General features: G+C 41.4%; 1 protein-coding gene across 3 annotated transcripts in view; it reads left to right on the top strand.

Moving 5' to 3' along the window:
* Positions 1-20000, top strand: part of LOC115182231 (protein kinase C beta type) — a 94528-nt gene that overhangs the window by 13379 nt on the left and 61149 nt on the right. The gene's annotated exons all lie outside the window — the stretch shown is intronic.

Genomic DNA, 20000 nt, shown 5'->3' with positions numbered 1-20000 from the left:
ACAGTCTATAGAGAGAGGGTCTGGATGGTAGGTTACTGTAACAGTCTATAGAGAGAGGGTCTGAATGGTAGGTTACTGTAACAGTCTATAGAGAGAGGGTCTGAATGGTAGGTTACTGTAACAGTCTATAGAGAGAGGGTTTGACTGGTAGGTTACTGTAACAGTCTATAGAGAAGGTCTGACTGGTAGGTTACTGTAACAGTCTATAGAGAGAGGGGCTGAATGGTAGGTTACTGTAACAGTCTATAGAGAGAGGGTCTGAATGGTAGGTTACTGTAACAGTCTATAGAGAGAGAGGGTTTGACTGGTAGGTTACTGTAACAGTCTATAGAGAGAGGGTCTGAATGGTAGGTTACTGTAACAGTCTAGAGAGAGAGGGTCTGAATGGTAGGTTACTGTAACAGTCTATAGAGAGAGGGTCTGAATGGTAGGTTACTGTAACAGTCTATAGAGAGAGAGGGTCTGAATGGTAGGTTACTGTAACAGTCTATAGAGAGAGGGTCTGAATGGTAGGTTACTGTAACAGTCTATAGAGAGAGGGTCTGAATGGTGGGTTACTGTAACAGTCTATAGAGAGAGGGTCTGAATGGTAGGTTACTGTAACAGTCTATAGAGAGAGGGTTTGACTGGTAGGTTACTGTAACAGTCTATAGAGAGAGGGTTTGACTGGTAGGTTACTGTAACAGTCTAGAGAGAGAGGGTCTGAATGGTAGGTTACTGTAACAGTCTAGAGAGAGAGGGTCTGAATGGTAGGTTACTGTAACAGTCTATAGAGAGAGAGTCTGAATGGTAGGTTACTGTAACAGTCTATAGAGAGAGAGGGTCTGAATGGTAGGTTACTGTAACAGTCTATAGAGAGAGGGTCTGAATGGTAGGTTACTGTAACAGTCTATAGAGAGAGGGTCTGAATGGTGGGTTACTGTAACAGTCTATAGAGAGAGGGTCTGAATGGTAGGTTACTGTAACAGTCTATAGAGAGAGGGTCTGAATGGTAGGTTACTGTAACAGTCTATAGAGAGAGAGTCTGAATGGTAGGTTACTGTAACAGTCTATAGAGAGAGGGTCTGAATGGTAGGTTACTGTAACAGTCTATAGAGAGAGGGTCTGAATGGTAGGTTACTGTAACAGTCTATAGAGAGAGGGTCTGAATGGTAGGTTACTGTAACAGTCTATAGAGAGAGGGTCTGAATGGTGGGTTACTGTAACAGTCTATAGAGAGAGGGTCTGAATGGTAGGTTACTGTAACAGTCTATAGAGAGAGGGTCTGAATGGTAGGTTACTGTAACAGTCTATAGAGAGAGGGTCTGAATGGTAGGTTACTGTAACAGTCTATAGAGAGAGGGTCTGAATGGTGGGTTACTGTAACAGTCTATAGAGAGAGGGTCTGAATGGTAGGTTACTGTAACAGTCTATAGAGAGAGGGTCTGAATGGTAGGTTACTGTAACAGTCTATAGAGAGAGAGGATCTGAATGGTAGGTTACTGTAACAAACGGGCCTTGGTGGATGTGGCCTTTACAATACCTGTTCTACAGGAAGGTGGAGGCTTGCTCTGGAGTATACTTCCTCTCTTTGTCTCTCCCTCCCTCCCTCCGTCTCTCTCTGTCTCTCTCTCCCTGTCAGTCCCGCTCTCCCTCTCCCGCTGTCTCCCGTTCACCCCCCCCCTCCCCTCTCTCTTAGGAGTTATCGTAACAGGGAATCTCTTGGGAGCAAGCCATGACTGGCAGAGGGTCAGGTGTGTGTGTTTTAGTTATGCTCTGACTGTGTTGACTGTGTTGACTGTGTCCCAATTATATACTGCTCAAAAAAATAAAGGGAACACTTAAACAAAGCAATGTAACTCCAAGTCAATCACACTTCTGTGAAATCAAACTGTCCACTTAGGAAGCAACACTGATTGACAATAAATTTCACATGCTGTTGTGCAAATGGAATAGACAACAGGTGGAAATTATAGGCAATAAGCAAGACACCCCCAATAAAGGAGTGGTTCAGCAGGTGGTGACCACAGACCACTTCTCAGTTCCTATGCTTCCTGGCTGATGTTTTGGTCACTTTTGAATGCTGGCGGTGCTTTCACTCTAGTGGTAGCATGAGACGGAGTCTACAACCCACACAAGTGGCTCAGGTAGTGCAGCTCATCCAGGATGGCACATCAATGCGAGCTGTGGCAAGAAGGTTTGCTGTGTCTGTCAGCGTAGTGTCCAGAGCATGGAGGCGCTACCAGGAGACAGGCCAGTACATCAGGAGACGTGGAGGAGGCCGTAGGAGGGCAACAACCCAGCAACAGGACCGCTACCTCCGCCTTTGTGCAAGGAGGCGCAGGAGGAGCACTGCCAGAGCCCTGCAAAATGACCTCCAGCAGGCCACAAATGTGCATGTGTCTGCTCAAACGGTCAGAAATAGACTCCATGAGGGTGGTATGAGGGCCCGACGTCCACAGGTGGGGGTTGTGCTTACAGCCCAACACCGTGCAGGACGTTTGGCATTTGCCAGAGAACACCAAGATTGGCAAATTCGCCACTGGCGCCCTGTGCTCTTCACAGATGAAAGCAGGTTCACACTGAGCACGTGACAGACGTGACAGAGTCTGGAGACGCCGTGGAGAACGTTCTGCTGCCTGCAGCATCCTCCAGCATGACCGGTTTGGTGGTGGGTCAGTCATGGTGTGGGGTGGCATTTCTTTGGGGGGCCGCACAGCCCTCCATGTGCTCGCCAGAGGTAGCCTGACTGCCATTAGGTACCGAGATGAGATCCTCAGACCCCTTGTGAGACCATATGCTGGTGCGGTTGGCCCTGGGTTCCTCCTAATGCAAGACAATGCTAGACCTCATGTGGCTGGAGTGTGTCAGCAGTTCCTGCAAGAGGAAGGCATTGATGCTATGGACTGGCCCGCCCGTTCCCCAGACCTGAATCAAATTGAGCACATCTGGGACATCATGTCTCGCTCCATCCACCAACGCCACGTTGCACCACTGACTGTCCAGGAGTTGGCGGATGCTTTAGTCCAGGTCTGGGAGGAGATCCCTCAGGAGACCATCCGCCACCTCATCAGGAGCATGCCCAGGCGTTGTAGGGAGGTCATACAGGCACATGGAGGCCACACACACTACTGAGCCTCATTTTGACTTGTTTTAAGGACATTACATCAAAGTTGGATCAGCCTGTAGTGTGGTTTTCCACTTTAATTTTGAGTGTGACTCCAAATCCAGACCTCCATGGGTTGATAAATTGGATTTCCATTGATTATTTTTGTGTGATTTTGTTGTCAGCACATTCAACTATGTAAAGAAAAAAGTATTTAATAAGATTATTTCTTTCATTCAGATCTAGGATGTGTTGTTTTAGTGTTCCCTTTATTTTTTTGAGCAGTGTACATTCATTCCCTCCCTCTCTGTCTCTCTCTCTGTCTCTCCCTCCCTCTCTGTCTCTCCCTCTCTGTCTCTCCCTCTCTGTCTCTCCCTCTCTGTCTCTCCCTCTCTGTCTCTCCCTCTCTGTCTCTCCCTCTCTCCCTTTCTGTCTCTCTGTCTCTCCCTCTCTGTCTCTCCCTCTCTCCCTTTCTGTCTCTTCCTTTCTGTCTCTCCCTCTCTGTCTCTGTCTCTCCCTTTCTGTCTCTCCGTCTCTCCCTCTCTGTCTCTCCCTCTCTGTCTCTCCCTCTCTGTCTCTCCCTCTCTGTCTCTCCCTCTCTGTCTCTCCCTCTCTGCCTCTCCCTCTCTGCCTCTCCCTCTCTGCCTCTCTGTCTCTCCCTTTCTGTCTCTCCCTCTCTGTCTCTGTCTCTCCCTTTCTGTCTCTCCCTTTCTGTCTCTCCCTTTCTGTCTCTCCCTTTCTGTCTCTCTGTCTCTCCCTTTCTGTCTCTCCGTCTCTCCCTCTCTGTCTCTCCGTCTCTCCCTCTCTCTCTCCCTTTCTGTCTCTCTGTCTCTCCCTTTCTGTCTCTCTGTCTCTGTCTCTCTGTCTCTCTGTCTCTCTCTCTGTCTCTCCCTCTCTGCCTCTCTGTCTCTCCCTCTCTGTCTCTCCCTTTCTGTCTCTCCCTTTCTGTCTCTCCCTTTCTGTCTCTCTGTCTGTCTCTGTCTCTCCCTCTCTGTCTCTCTCTCTCCCTCTGTCTCTCCTCCTCTCTCTCCTCCTGCTCTTCTGAACCATAGGACACCTGTAGTAATGGGAGAGTGGTCTCCATGGTAACATGATGTCTATGGGACGCAGTATTATGGGATGGTGTGTGTCATGCTGTGTTTTTGTGGGACCTGTCACCGTTATCACAGTGGTGGGATGTTTTGGTCTGTGTTGAGGTGGAGAGAGAGTGTCGATGGTGCGTGTGTCTGCGGTGAGGGTTTGCATTCTGTACAGGAAGTGCCCCTCATCACTGCTTGCCGAAGAGCAGAGAGCGAGAGAGAGAAGAACACATTAACAATAAACAGTGCATTCAGAAAGTATTCAGACCCCTTGACTTTTTCCAAATGTTGTTATGTTGGTTATACAAATGATTGATCAGATAGTATATTGGATATAAAAATGATTGATCAGATATTATATTGGATATAAAAATGATTGATCAGATATTATATTGGATATAAAAATGATTGATCAGATATTATATTGGATATAAAAATGATTCATCAGATATTATATTGGATATAAAAATGATTGGTCAGATATTATATTGGATATAAAAATGATTGATCAGATATTATATTGGTTATACAAATGATTGATCAGATATTATATTGGATATACAAATGATTGATCAGATATTATATTGGATATACAAATGATTGATCAGATATTATATTGGATATACAAATGATTGATCAGATATTATATTGGATATAAAAATGATTGATCAGATATTATATTGGATATAAAAATGATTGATCAGATATTATATTGGATATAAAAATGATTGATCAGATATTATATTGGTTATACAAATGATTGATCAGATATTATATTGGTTATACAAATGATTGATCTGATATTATATTGGATATAAAAATGATTGATCAGATATTATATTGGATATACAAATGATTGATCAGATATTATATTGGTTATACAAATGATTGATCTGATATTATATTGGATATAAAAATGATTGATCAGATATTATATTGGATATACAAATGATTGATCAGATATTATATTGGATATAAAAATGATTGATCAGATATTATATTGGATATAAAAATGATTGATCAGATATTATATTGGTTATACAAATGATTGATCAGATATTATATTGGTTATACAAATGATTGATCAGATATTATATTGGATATACAAATGATTGATCAGATATTATATTGGATATAAAAATGATTGATCAGATATTATATTGGATATAAAAATGATTGATCAGATATTATATTGGATATAAAAATGATTGATCAGATATTATATTGGATATACAAATGATTGATCAGATATTATATTGGATATAAAAATGATTGATCAGATATTATATTGGTTATACAAATGATTGATCAGATATTATATTGGATATACAAATGATTGATCAGATATTATATTGGATATACAAATGATTGATCAGATATTATATTGGATATACAAATGATTGATCAGATATTATATTGGATATAAAAATGATTGATCAGATATTATATTGGATATAAAAATGATTGATCAGATATTATATTGGTTATACAAATGATTGATCAGATATTATATTGGATATACAAATGATTGATCAGATATTATATTGGATATAAAATGATTGATCAGATATTATATTGGATATACAAATGATTGATCAGATATTATATTGGATATAAAAATGATTGATCAGATATTATATTGGTTATACAAATGATTGATCAGATATTATATTGGTTATACAAATGATTGATCAGATATTATATTGATCAGATATTATATTGGATATAAAAATGATTGATCAGATATTATATTGGATATACAAATGATTGATCAGATATTATATTGGATATACAAATGATTGATCAGATATTATATTGGTTATACAAATGATTGATCAGATATTATATTGGATATAAAAATGATTGATCAGATATTATATTGGTTATACAAATGATTGATCAGATATTATATTGGATATAAAAATGATTGATCAGATATTATATTGGATATACAAATGATTGATCAGATATTATATTGGATATAAAAATGATTGATCAGATATTATATTGGTTATACAAATGATTGATCAGATATTATATTGGATATAAAAATGATTGATCAGATATTATATTGGTTATACAAATGATTGATCAGATATTATATTGGTTATTGGCGACTACTAAGTATTTGTTAAACTTCCCGCTTTGGGCTGGATGTGTGAATGTGTAGATCCTACATGCAGAATCTACTGTCTTCTCTCAGTGTGTCACCAGATCTTTAGTTTGAAAGCAACAGTTTATTTAAGCTATACTGCATCATATTTCTCTCTCCCCCCCCCCCCCCCCGCAGCCCCCTAGCGATTCAAGTTTTAGCCAATGAACTTCAGCCCCTCGCCATTTGAGTGACAGCTAACAAGATGCACGCACACACGCACACACACACACGAAAGAGAGATGGAGAGCGAGTGGGAATAGAGAGATCGAGAGAGAGAGAGACATATCTGCACATACCGTGCCTTCAGAATGGATTCATACCTCTTGACTTATTACACATTCTGTTGTGTTAGTTTGAATTCAAACTTTCACCCTTCTACACCCCCATAATGAAAAAGTGAAAACATGTTTTCACAGCCCTGAGTGAATACATGTTAGAATCACCTTTGGTAGTGATTTAAAGCTGTGAGTCTTTCTAGGTCCGTCTCCAGGAGCTTTCCTTTTTACCCATCTACCATGGTAGCTAGGTCTATGGTAGCTAGGTCTATGGTAGCTAGGTCTATGGTAGCTAGGTCTATGGTAGCTAGTCTGGAAGGAGAGATCATATGTTAGTAGCTAGGTCTATGGTAGCTAGGTCTATGGTAGCTAGGTCTATGGTAGCTAGTCTGGAAGGAGAGATCATATGTTAGTAGCTAGGTCTATGGTAGCTAGTCTGGAAGGAGAGGTAATATGTTAGTAGCTAGGTCTATGGTAGCTAGGTCTATGGTAGCTAGTCTGGAAGGAGAGATCATATGTTAGTAGCTAGGTCTATGGTACCTAGGTCTATGGTAGCTAGTCTGGAAGGAGAGGTCATATGTTAGTAGCTAGGTCTATGGTAGCTAGGTCTATGGTAGCTAGTCTGGAAGGAGAGATCATATGTTAGTAGCTAGGTCTATGGTACCTAGGTCTATGGTAGCTAGTCTGGAAGGAGAGGTCATATGTTAGTAGCTAGGTCTATGGTAGCTAGGTCTATGGTAGCTAGATCTATGGTAGTTAGTCTGGAAGGAGAGGTAATATGTTAGTAGCTAGATCTATGGTAGCTAGTCTGGAAGGAGAGGTAATATGTTAGTAGCTAGGTCTATGGTAGCTAGGTCTATGGTAGCTAGTCTGGAAGGAGAGATCATATGTTAGTAGCTAGGTCTATGGTACCTAGGTCTATGGTAGCTAGTCTGGAAGGAGAGGTCATATGTTAGTAGCTAGGACTATGGTAGCTAGATCTATGGTAGTTAGTCTGGAAGGAGAGGTAATATGTTAGTAGCTAGATCTATGGTAGCTAGTCTGAAAGGAGAGGTCATATGTTAGTTGCTAGGACTATGGTAGCTAGTCTGGAAGGAGAGGTCATATGTTAGTTGCTAGGACTATGGTAGCTAGTCTGGAAGGAGAGGTCATATGTTAGTAGCTAGATCTATGGTAGCTAGTCTGGAATGAGAGGTCATATGTTAATAGCTAGATCTATGGTAGCTAGTCTGGAATGAGAGGTCATATGTTAGTAGCTAGGTCTATGGTAGCTAGGTCTATGGTAGCTAGTCTGGAAGGAGAGGTCATATGTTAGTAGCTAGATCTATGGTAGCTAGTCTGGAATGAGAGGTCATATGTTAGTAGCTAGATCTATGGTAGCTAGTCTGTAATGAAGCTAGTCTGTAATGAATGGATGTAATGAAGGCTCTTAATGTGACCTAGTAAAGAGGTGTGAATACTTAATGAAGGCTCTTAATGTGACCTAGTAAAGAGGTGTGAATACCTAATGAAGGCTCTTAATGTGACCTAGTAAAGAGGTGTGAATACTTAATGAAGGCTCTTAATGTGACCTAGTAAAGAGGTGTGAATACCTAATGAAGGCTCTGAATGTGACCTAGTAAAGAGGTGTGAATACCTAATGAAGGCTCTTAATGTGACCTAGTAAAGAGGTGTGAATACTTAATGAAGGCTCTTAATGTGACCTAGTAAAGAGGTGTGAATACCTAATGAAGGCTCTGAATGTGACCTAGTAAAGAGGTGTGAATACCTAATGAAGGCTCTGAATGTGACCTAGTAAAGAGGTGTGAATACCTAATGAAGGCTCTGAATGTGACCTAGTAAAGGTGTGAATACCTAATGAAGGCTCTTTATGTGACCTAGTAAAGAGGTGTGAATACCTAATGAAGGCTCTTAATATGACCTAGTAAAGAGGTGTGAATACCTAATGAAGGCTCTGAATGTGACCTAGTAAAGAGGTGTGAATACCTAATGAAGGCTCTTAATATGACCTAGTAAAGAGGTGTGAATACCTAATGAAGGCTCTTAATATGACCTAGTAAAGAGGTGTGAATACCTAATGAAGGCTCTGAATGTGACCTAGTAAAGAGGTGTGAATACCTAATGAAGGCTCTGGATGTAAAGAGGTGTGAATACCTAATGAAGGCTCTTAATGTGACCTAGTAAAGAGGTGTGAATACCTAATGAAGGCTCTTAATGTGACCTAGTAAAGAGGTGTGAATACCTAATGAAGGCTCTGGATGTGACCTAGTAAAGAGGTGTGAATACCTAATGAAGGCTCTGAATGTGACCTAGTAAAGAGGTGTGAATACCTAATGAAGGCTCTTAATGTGACCTAGTAAAGAGGTGTGAATACCTAATGAAGGCTCTTAATGTGACCTAGTAAAGAGGTGTGAATACCTAATGAAGGCTCTTAATGTGACCTAGTAAAGAGGTGTGAATACCTAATGAAGGATCTGAATGTGATGTAGTAAAGAGGTGTGAATACCTAATGAAGGCTCTGAATGTGACCTAGTAAAGAGGTGTGAATACTTAATGAAGGCTCTGGATGTAAAGAGGTGTGAATACTTAATGAAGGCTCTGGATGTAAAGAGGTGTGAATACTTAATGAAGGCTCTGAATGTGCTGTAGTAAAGAGGTGTGAATACTTAATGAAGGCTCTGGATGTTTAAGACGTGGGAATACTTAATGCAGGCTCTGGATGTAAAGAGATGTGAATACCTAATGAAGGCTCTGGATGTAAAGAGGTGTGAATACCTAATGAAGGCTCTGAATGTGACGTAGTAAAGACGTGTGAATACTTGATGAAGGCTCTGGATGTGAAGAGGGAAAGAGGTGTGAATACTTAATGAAGGCTCTGGATGTAAAGAGATGTGAATACCTAATGAAGGTTCTGGATGTAAAGAGGTGTGAATACCTAATGAAGGCTCTGAATGTGACGTAGTAAAGGGGTGTGAATACCTAATGAACGCTCTGAATGTGACATAGTAAAGAGGTGTAAATACTTAATGAAGGCTCTGAATGTGACATAGTAAAGAGGTGTGAATACTTAATGAAGGCTCTGGATGTAAAGAGGTGTGAATACTTAATGAAGGCTCTGGATATAAAGAGGTGTGAATACTTAATGAAGGCTCTGGATGTAAAGAGGTGTGAATACTTAATGAAGGCTCTGGATATAAAGAGGTGTGAATACTTAATGAAGGCTCTGGATGTAAAGAGGTGTGAATACTTAATGAAGGCTCTGGATGTAAAGAGGCTCTGGATGTGAAGTAGTAAAGAGGTGTGAATACTTAATGAAGGCTCTGGATGTGAAGAGGTGTGAATACTTAATGAAGGCTCTGAATGTGCTGTAGTAAAGAGGTGTGAATACTTAATGAAGGCTCTGGATGTTTAAGACGTGGGAATACTTAATGCAGGCTCTGGATGTAAAGAGATGTGAATACCTAATGAAGGCTCTGGATGTAAAGAGGTGTGAATACCTAATGAAGGCTCTGAATGTGACGTAGTAAAGAGGTGTGAATACCTACTGAAGGCTCTGAATGTGACATAGTAAAGAGGTGTGAATACTTAATGAAGGCTCTGGATGTGATGTAGTAAAGACGTGTGAATACTTAATGAAGGCTGTGAATGTGATGTAGTAAAGAGGTGTGAATACTTAATGAAGGCTCTGGATGTAAAGAGGTGTGAAAACCTAATGAAGACTCTGAATGTGACGTAGTAAAGAGGTGTGAATACATAATGAAGGCTCTGGATGTAAAGAGGTGTGAATACTTAATGAAGGCTCTGAATGTGACGTAGTAAAGCGGTGTGAATACTTAATGAAGGCTCTGGATGTGAAGAAGGTGTGAATACTTAATGAAGGCTCTGGATGTGAAGAGGTGTGAATACTTAATGAAGGCTCTGAATGTGCTGTAGTAAAGAGGTGTGAATACTTAATGAAGGCTCTGGATGTTTAAGACGTGGGAATACTTAATGAAGGCTCTGGATGTAAAGAGATGTGAATACCTAATGAAGGCTCTGGATGTAAAGAGGTGTGAATACCTAATGAAGGCTCTGAATGTGACGTAGTAAAGAGGTGTGAATACCTAATGAAGGCTCTGAATGTGACATAGTAAAGAGGTGTGAATACTTAATGAAGGCTCTGGATGTAAAGAGGTGTGAATACCTAATGAAGACTCTGAATGTGACGTAGTAAAGAGGTGTGAATACATAATGAAGGCTCTGGATGTAAAGAGGTGTGAATACTTGATGAAGGCTCTGGATGTAAAGTGGTGTGAATACTTAATGAAGGCTCTGGATGTGAAGTAGTAAAGAGGTGTGAATACTTAATGAAGGCTCTGGATGTAAAGAGGTGTGAATACCTAATGAAGGCTCTGAATGTGACGTAGTAAAGACGTGTGAATACTTGATGAAGGCTCTGGATGTGAAGAGGAAAGAGGTGTGCATACTTCATGAAGGCTCTGGATGTGAAGTAGTAAAGACGTGTGAATACCTAATGAAGGCTCTGGATGTAAAGAGGTGTGAATACCTAATGAAGGCTCTGGATGTGATGTAGTAAAGACGTGTGAATACTTAATGAAGGTTGTGAATGTGATGTAGTAAAGAGGTGTGAATACTTAATGAAAGCTCTGGATGTAAAGAGGTGTGAATACCTAATGAAGACTCTGAATGTGACGTAGTAAAGAGGTGTGAATACATAATGAAGGCTCTGGATGTAAAGAGGTGTGAATACTTGATGAAGGCTCTGGATGTAAAGAGGTGTGAATACCTAATGAAGGCTCTGAATGTGACGTAGTAAAGACGTGTGAATACTTGATGAAGGCTCTGGATGTGACGTAGTAAAGAGGTGTAAATACTTAATGAAGGCTCTGAATGTGACATAGTAAAGAGGTGTGAATACTTAATGAAGGCTCTGGATGTAAAGAGATGTGAATACCTAATGAAGGCTCTGGATGTAAAGAGGTGTGAATACCTAATGAAGGCTCTGAATGTGACATAGTAAAGAGGTGTAAATACTTAATGAAGGCTCTGAATGTGACATAGTAAAGAGGTGTGAATACTTAATGAAGGCTCTGGATGTAAAGAGGTGTGAATACTTAATGAAGGCTCTGGATATAAAGAGGTGTGAATACTTAATGAAGGCTCTGGATGTAAAGAGGTGTGAATACCTAATGAAGGCTCTGGATGTGAAGTAGTAAAGAGGTGTGAATACTTAATGAAGGCTCTGGATGTGAAGAGGGAAAGAGGTGTGAATACTTAATGAAGGCTCTCAATGTGACGTAGTAAAGAGCAGTGAATACCTAATGAAGGCACTGTATGTGACGTAGTATGCAATTTTCAGGGACCACTTTTGACTTACGAGTGGTAATTTCAGAACTACTGGCAAAAAATATATATATACAAAATTACCAGAGAATCTCTTTAAAATTATTTGATCAGAAATTGGCTTTTGGCTATTAAGGAGATTGATTATCTACTGGCTGTCTGTTAAAATGATTGATGTTGGCGTTTTGTGTGTGTGTGTGTGTGTGTGTGTGTGTGTGTGCATTCAATCTGATAGGCAGACGGTTTCTTTAGTTCAGGTTTGGGTCAGTGGGGAGTGAAATAGCATTCTGCTCATTGATTGGTCAGACAGTGTAAAGTCTAAGTCATCAATCAGCAGCTACTTGGGAGTTGCCTTCTCCTTCCAGACTAGCTACCATAGATCTAGCTACCATAGACCTAGCTACTAACATATGACCTCTCCTTCCAGACTAGCTACTAACATATGACCTCTCCTTCCAGACTAGCTACCATAGACCTAGCTACTATAGACCTAGCTACCATAGACCTAGCTACCATAGACCTAGCTACCATAGACCTAGCTACCATAGACCTAGCTACCATAGACCTAGCTACTAACATATGACCTCTCCTTTCAGACTAGCTACCATAGACCTAGCTACCATAGACCCAACTACTAACATATTACCTCACCTTCCAGACTAGCTACCATAGATCTAGCTACTAACATATGACCTCTCCTTCCAGACGAGCTACCATAGATCTAGCTACTAACATATGATCTCTCCTTTCAGACTAGCTACCATCTCTTTACATCCAGAGCCTTCATTAAGTATTCACACCTCTTTCCCTCTTCACATCCAGAGCCTTCATCAAGTATTCACACGTCTTTACTACGTCACATTCAGAGCCTTCATTAGGTATTCACACCTCTTTACATCCAGAGCCTTCATTAGGTATTCACATCTCTTTACATCCAGAGCCTGCATTAAGTATTCCCACGTCTTAAACATCCAGAGCCTTCATTAAGTATTCACACCTCTTTACTACAGCACATTCAGAGCCTTCATTAAGTATTCACACCTCTTCACATCCAGAGCCTTCATTAAGTATTCACACCTCTTTACTACTTCACATCCAGAGCCTTCATTAGGTATTCACACCTCTTTACATCCAGAGCCTTCATTAAGTATTCACACCTCTTTACATCCAGAGCCTTCATTAAGTATTCACACCTCTTTACTAGGTCACATTCAGAGCCTTCATTAGGTATTCACACCTCTTTACTACATCACATTCAGATCCTTCATTAGGTATTCACACCTCTTTACTAGGTCACATTAAGAGCCTTCATTAGGTATTCACACCTCTTTACTAGGTCACATTAAGAGCCTTCATTAGGTATTCACACCTCTTTACATCCAGAGCCTTCATTAGGTATTCACACCTCTTTACTAGGTCACATTCAGAGCCTTCATTAGGTATTCACACCTCTTTACTAGGTCATATTAAGAGCCTTCATTAGGTATTCACACCTCTTTACTAGGTCATATTAAGAGCCTTCATTAGGTATTCACACCTCTTTACTAGGTCACATTCAGAGCCTTCATTAGGTATTCACACCTCTTTACTAGGTCATATTAAGAGCCTTCATTAGGTATTCACACCTCTTTACTAGGTCACATAAAGAGCCTTCATTAGGTATTCACACCTTTACTAGGTCACATTCAGAGCCTTCATTAGGTATTCACACCTCTTTACTAGGTCACATTCAGAGCCTTCATTAGGTATTCACACCTCTTTACTAGGTCACATTCAGAGCCTTCATTAGGTATTCACACCTCTTTACTAGGTCACATTAAGAGCCTTCATTAAGTATTCACACCTCTTTACTAGGTCACATTAAGAGCCTTCATTAGGTATTCACACCTCTTTACTAGGTCACATTCAGAGCCTTCATTAGGTATTCACACCTCTTTACTAGGTCACATTAAGAGCCTTCATTAAGTATTCACACCTCTTTACTAGGTCACATTAAGAGCCTTCATTAAGTATTCACACCTCTTTACTAGGTCACATTAAGAGCCTTCATTAGGTATTCACACCTCTTTACTATGTCACATTCAGAGCCTTCATTAGGTATTCACACCTCTTTACTAGGTCACATTAAGAGCCTTCATTAAGTATTCACACCTCTTTACTATGTCACATTCAGAGCCTTCATTAGGTATTCACACCTCTTTACTAGGTCACATTCAGAGCCTTCATTAGGTATTCACACCTCTGGACTTTTTCCACATTTTGCTGCTGACCTACACACAATACCCCATAATGTCAAAGTGGAATTATGTTTTTAGACATTTCTTTTTACAAATAAATTAAAAGCTGAAATCTCTTTAGTCAATAGGTACTCAGCCCCTTTGTTATGACAAGTGTAAATAAGTTCAGGAGTAAAAATGTGCTCAACACGTCACATAATAAGTTGCATGGACACACTCTGTGTACAATAATAGTTTTTAACATGATTTTTAAATGACTGACTCATCTCTGTACCCAGGGAGGTTTCCCAACTCTTCACTTTGTTCAGGTTTGGGTCAGTGGGGAGTGAAATAGCATTCTGCTCATTGATTGGTCAGACAGTGTAAAGTCTAAGTCATCAATCAGCAGCTACTTGGGAGTTGCCTTCTCCTTCCAGACTAGCTACTATAGACCTAGCTACCATAGATCTAGCTACCATAGACCCAGCTACTAACATATTACCTCTCCTTCCAGGCTAGCTACCATAGACCTAGCTACCATAGACCTAGCTACTAACATATTACCTCTCCTTCCAGACTAGCTACCATAGATCTAGCTACCATTGATCTAGCTACTAGCTACTAACATATTACCTCTCCTTCCAGATGAGCTACCATAGACCTAGCTACCATAGATCTAGCTACCATAGACCTAGCTACCATAGATCTAGCTACCATAGACCCAGCTACTATAGACCTAGCTACCATAGACCTAGCTACCATAGACCTAGCTACCATAGACCTAGCTACCATAGACCTAGCTACTAACATATGACCTCTCCTTTCAGACTAGCTACCATAGATCTAGCTACCATAGACCCAGCTACTAACATATGACCTCTCCTTTCAGACTAGCTACTAACATATGACCTCTCCTTTCAGACTAGCTACCATAGACCTAGCTACCATAGACCTAGCTACTAACATATGACCTCTCCTTCCAGACTAGCAACCATAGATCTAGCTACCATTGATCTAGCTACTAGCTACTAACATATTACCTCTCCTTCCAGATTAGCTACCATAGATCTAGCTACCATAGACCTAGCTACCATAGATCTAGCTACTAACATATTACCTCTCCTTCCAGACTAGCTACCATAGATCTAGCTACTAACATATTACCTCTCCTTCCAGACTAGCTACCATAGACCTAGCTACCATAGACCTAGCTACCATAGACCTAGCTACCATAGACCTAGCTACTAACATATGACCTCTCCTTCCAGACTAGCTACTAACATATGACCTCTCCTTCCAGACTAGCTACCATAGACCTAGCTACCATAGACCTAGCTACCATAGACCCAGCTACTAACATATTACCTCTCCTTCCAGGCTAGCTACCATAGACCTAGCTACCATAGACCTAGCTACTAACATATTACCTCTCCTTTCAGATGAAATAAGTCTGGGCAAGATAAAGAGAATTATCTCTCTTCCTCCATCCTCCTCTCTGTCTCCTATAATTTGGGCCTGTTTTCAGGGGTTGCTCTAGTTCCTGTTTGGGGGGGGTTGACACTAACGCTATTTGAAAGCTGCAGTTGTCCGTCGGGGACAGCAAGCGGGGCTTGGTCTCTGCAATGGTTCTATTGGATGCTGCAGCTGTCCGTCAGGGACAGCAGGCGGGGCTTGGTCTCTGCAGTGGTTCTATTGTTTGCTGCAGCTGTCTGTCAGGGACAGTAGGCGGGGTTTGGTCTCTGCAGTGGTTCTTCCTCTTTAACCCCTCGTGGGTTGGCACTGTTCTGCCGGTTGCTCAGCAACAGTCCAGAGGACCCTTAAACCAGTCGCTAGGTATGTCTCTGTCTCACTACTTAGGAATGCTGTATCTGTGTGTGTGTGTGTGTGTGTGTGTGTGTGTGTCTGTGTGTGTGTGTCTGTGTGGTGAGTTAATCAGCAGTGATTTTTGTCAACCAAACCCCCAAAATGCTATTCTTCTTTCTCTCTCCCTCCCTCCCTCTCTCTTTCTGTCTTTCTGAAAGAGATGAAAATACAGACGATTCCTCCGCCCCCTCACACTGCCTCAATCCCAGCTGTGCCTCCCTCCCACACACACACACACACACACACACACATAGTAATGCACATACACTGCACCATAGGAGAGGGAGAGAAAGAGAAAGTTAACTATTTCTCTCCTCCAGGGGAAGCGCTCTCTCTTTCTCCCCTGTCTTTCTCTTCTCTCTCTTTCTCTCTTTCTCTCTCTCTCTTTCTCCCCCGTCTTTCTCTTCTCTCTCTTTCTCTCTCTTTCTCATCTCTCTCTTTCTCCCCCATTTTTCTCTCCGTCTCTTTCTCTCTCTCTCTCCGTCTCTCTCTCAGGAGAATCACTGCATCGCTTGTCATTACTGTCACAGTGTCAGTGTCATTCCTGACAGTGACACACAGAAGGGGTGTGTGGGTAATGTGTATATACAGTGCATTCAGAAAATATTCAGACTGACTTTTTCCACATTTTGTTACGTTACAGCCTTACTCTAAAATTAATTAAATAAAAACATTTCCTCATCAATCTACACACAATACCCCATAATGACATCACAATACCCCATAATGACATCACAATACCCCATAATGACATCACAATACCCCATAATGACATCACAATACCCCATAATGACATCACAATACCCCATAATGACAAAGCGAAAACAGTTTTTTTTTTATGTTTGCAAATGTATTCAAAATTAAAAACAGAAATACCTTATTTACATAAGCACTCAGACCCTTTGCTATGAGACTATATATTGAGTTCAGATGCATCCTGTTTCCATTGATCATCCTTGAGATGTTTCTACAACTTGATTGGAGTCCACCTGTGGTAAATGCAATTGATTGGACATGATTTGGAAAGGCACACACCTGTCTATATAAGGTCCACAGTTGACAGTGCATGTCAGAGCAAAGACGAAGCCATGATTTTGAGGGAATTGTCCGTAGAGCTCCAAGTCACGATTGTGTCGATGCACAGATCAGGAGAAGGGTACCAAAACATTTCTGCAGCATTGAAGGACCCCAAGAACACAGTGGCCTCCATCATTCTTAAATAAAAGAAGTTTGGAACCACCAAGACTCTTCCTAGAGCTGGCCGCCCGGCCAAACTGAGCAATCGGGGGAGAAGGGCCTTGGTCAGGGTGGTGACCAAGAACCCTATGGTCACTCTGACAGAGCTCTAGAGTTCCTCTGTAGAGATGGAAGAACCTTCCAGAAGGACAACCATCTCTGTAGCACTCCAATAATCAGGCCTTTATGGTAGTGGCCAGACGGAAGCCACTCCTCAGTAAAAAACACATGACAGCCCTCTTGGAGTTTGACAAAAGGCACCTAAAGGACTCTGACCATGAGAAACAAGATTCTCTGGTCTGATGAAACCAATATTGAATACTTTGGCCTGAATGCCAAGCATCACAGCTGAAGGAAACTTGGTACCATCCCTACGGTGAAGCATGGTGGTGGCGGTATTATGCTGTGAGGATATTTTTCAGCAGAAGGGACTGGGAGACTAGTCAGGATCAAGGGAAAGATGAAAAAGAGCAAAGTACAGAGAGATCCTTGATGAAAACTTGCTCCAGAGCTCTCAGGACCTCAGACTGGGGTGAAGGTTCACCTTCCAACAGGACAACAACCCTAAGCACACAGCCAAGACAACGCAGGAGTGGCTTTGGGACAAGTCTCTAAATGTCCTTGAGTGGCCCAGCAAGAGCCCGGACTTGAACCCGATCGAACATCTCTGGAGAGACCTGAAAATAGCTGTGCAGCGATGCTCCCTATCCAACCTGACAGAGCTTGAGAGGCTCTGCAGAGAAGAATGGGAGAAAGTCTCCAAATACAGGTGTGCCAAGCTTGTAGCATCATAGCCAAGAAGACTCAATGCTGTAATCGCTGCCAAAGATGCTTCAACAAAGTACTAAGGTCTGAATACTTATGAATACACATTTTCTAGAAACCTGTTTTTGTTTTGCATTATGGGGTATTATGTGTAGATTGATGAGGTGGGAAAAAAACAGATTTTATTCCACTGTAGAATAAGGCTGTAAAGTAACAAAATGTGGAAAAGGGCAATGTATATACAGTAGAATGTTCATTATAGAGACCTATAGATGAGACTGTATATACAGTAGAATGTTCATTATATAGGACTATAGAAGACTGTATACACAGTAGAATGTTCATTATAGAGACCTATAGAAGAGACTGTATATACAGTAGGTTGTTCATTATAGAGACCTATAGAAGAGACTGTATATACAGTAGGTTGTTCATTATAGAGACCTATAGAAGAGACTGTATACACAGTAGAATGTTCATTATATAGGACTATAGAAGACACTGTATACACAGTAGAATGTTCATTATATAGGACTATAGAAGAGACTGTATACACAGTAGAATGTTCATTATATAGGACTATAGAAGAGACTGTATACACAGTAGGATGTTCATTATATAGGACTATAGAAGAGACTGTATATACAGTAGGTTGTTCATTATAGAGACCTATAGAAGAGACTGTATATACAGTAGGTTGTTCATTATAGAGACCTATAGAAGACACTGTGTAAACGCTAGAAGGAAAAGCCTGGGATGTAATGCAGGATGAATAGAGAATCCAGGAAGAAGGTTAAACCAGGTCCATGTTAGAGGAGGAGGAGGAGGAGGACTGAACGTCAGTTTAGTGCAGTAGAGTAACATTATGTTGATCTACAGGATGACACACACACGCACCCTGCAGGCCCTGTTGGGCTCTCTCCGTGCCGCAAGGAACCCTGGGTAGGCCCCACCAGTTGCCAGGAGCTTCCTGCATAGTTAATGAGTCTGAATAATAAATAATGTCAACCTGTCTGACCTCACACACACACACACACACACACACACACACACACCTCTGTGATACCTTGTTGTGATGTGCAGCTGTGTCTAGGTGATGTGCAGCTGTGTCTAGGTGATGTGTCTAGGTGATGTGCAGCTGTGTCTAGGTGATGTGCAGCTGTGTCTAGGTGATGTCCAGCTGTGTCTAGGTGATGTCCAGCTGTGTCTAGGTGATGTGTAGCTGTGTATAGGTGATGTGCAGCTGTGTCTAGGTGATGTGTAGATGTGTCTAGGTGATGTGTCTAGGTGATATGCAGCTGTGTCTAGGTGATGTGTCTAGGTGATGTGTCTAGGTGATGTGCAGCTGTGTCTAGGTGATGTGTCTAGGTGATGTGTAGATGTGTCTAGGTGATGTGTCTAGGTGATGTGTAGCTGTGTCTAGGTGATGTGTCTAGGTGATGTGTAGCTGTGTCTAGGTGATGTGTAGCTGTGTCTAGGTGATGTGTAGCTGTGTCTAGGTGATGTGTCTAGGTGATGTGTAGCTGTGTCTAGGTGATGTGTCTAGGTGATGTGTAGCTGTGTCTAGGTGATGTGTAGCTGTGTCTAGGTGATGTGTAGCTGTGTCTAGGTGATGTGTAGCTGTGTCTAGGTGATGTGTCTAGGTGATGTGTAGCTGTGTCTAGGTGATGTGCAGCTGTGTCTAGGTGATGTGTAGATGTGTCTAGGTGATGTGTAGCTGTGTCTAGGTGATGTCTAGGTGATGTGTAGCTGTGTCTAGGTGATGTGTAGCTGTGTCTAGGTGATGTGTCTAGGTGATGTGTAGCTGTGTCTAGGTGATGTGTAGCTGTGTCTAGGTGATGTGTAGCTGTGTCTAGGTGATGTGTAGCTGTGTCTAGGTGATGTGTAGCTGTTTCTAGGTGATGTGTCTAGGTGATGTGTCTAGGTGATGTGCAGCTGTGTCTAGGTGATGTGTCTAGGTGATGTGTAGCTGTGTCTAGGTGA

Source organism: Salmo trutta, unplaced genomic scaffold, assembly GCF_901001165.1.
Source record: "Salmo trutta unplaced genomic scaffold, fSalTru1.1, whole genome shotgun sequence".
NCBI lineage: Eukaryota > Metazoa > Chordata > Actinopteri > Salmoniformes > Salmonidae > Salmo > Salmo trutta.
This window is presented reverse-complemented; position numbering and strand designations above follow the sequence as displayed.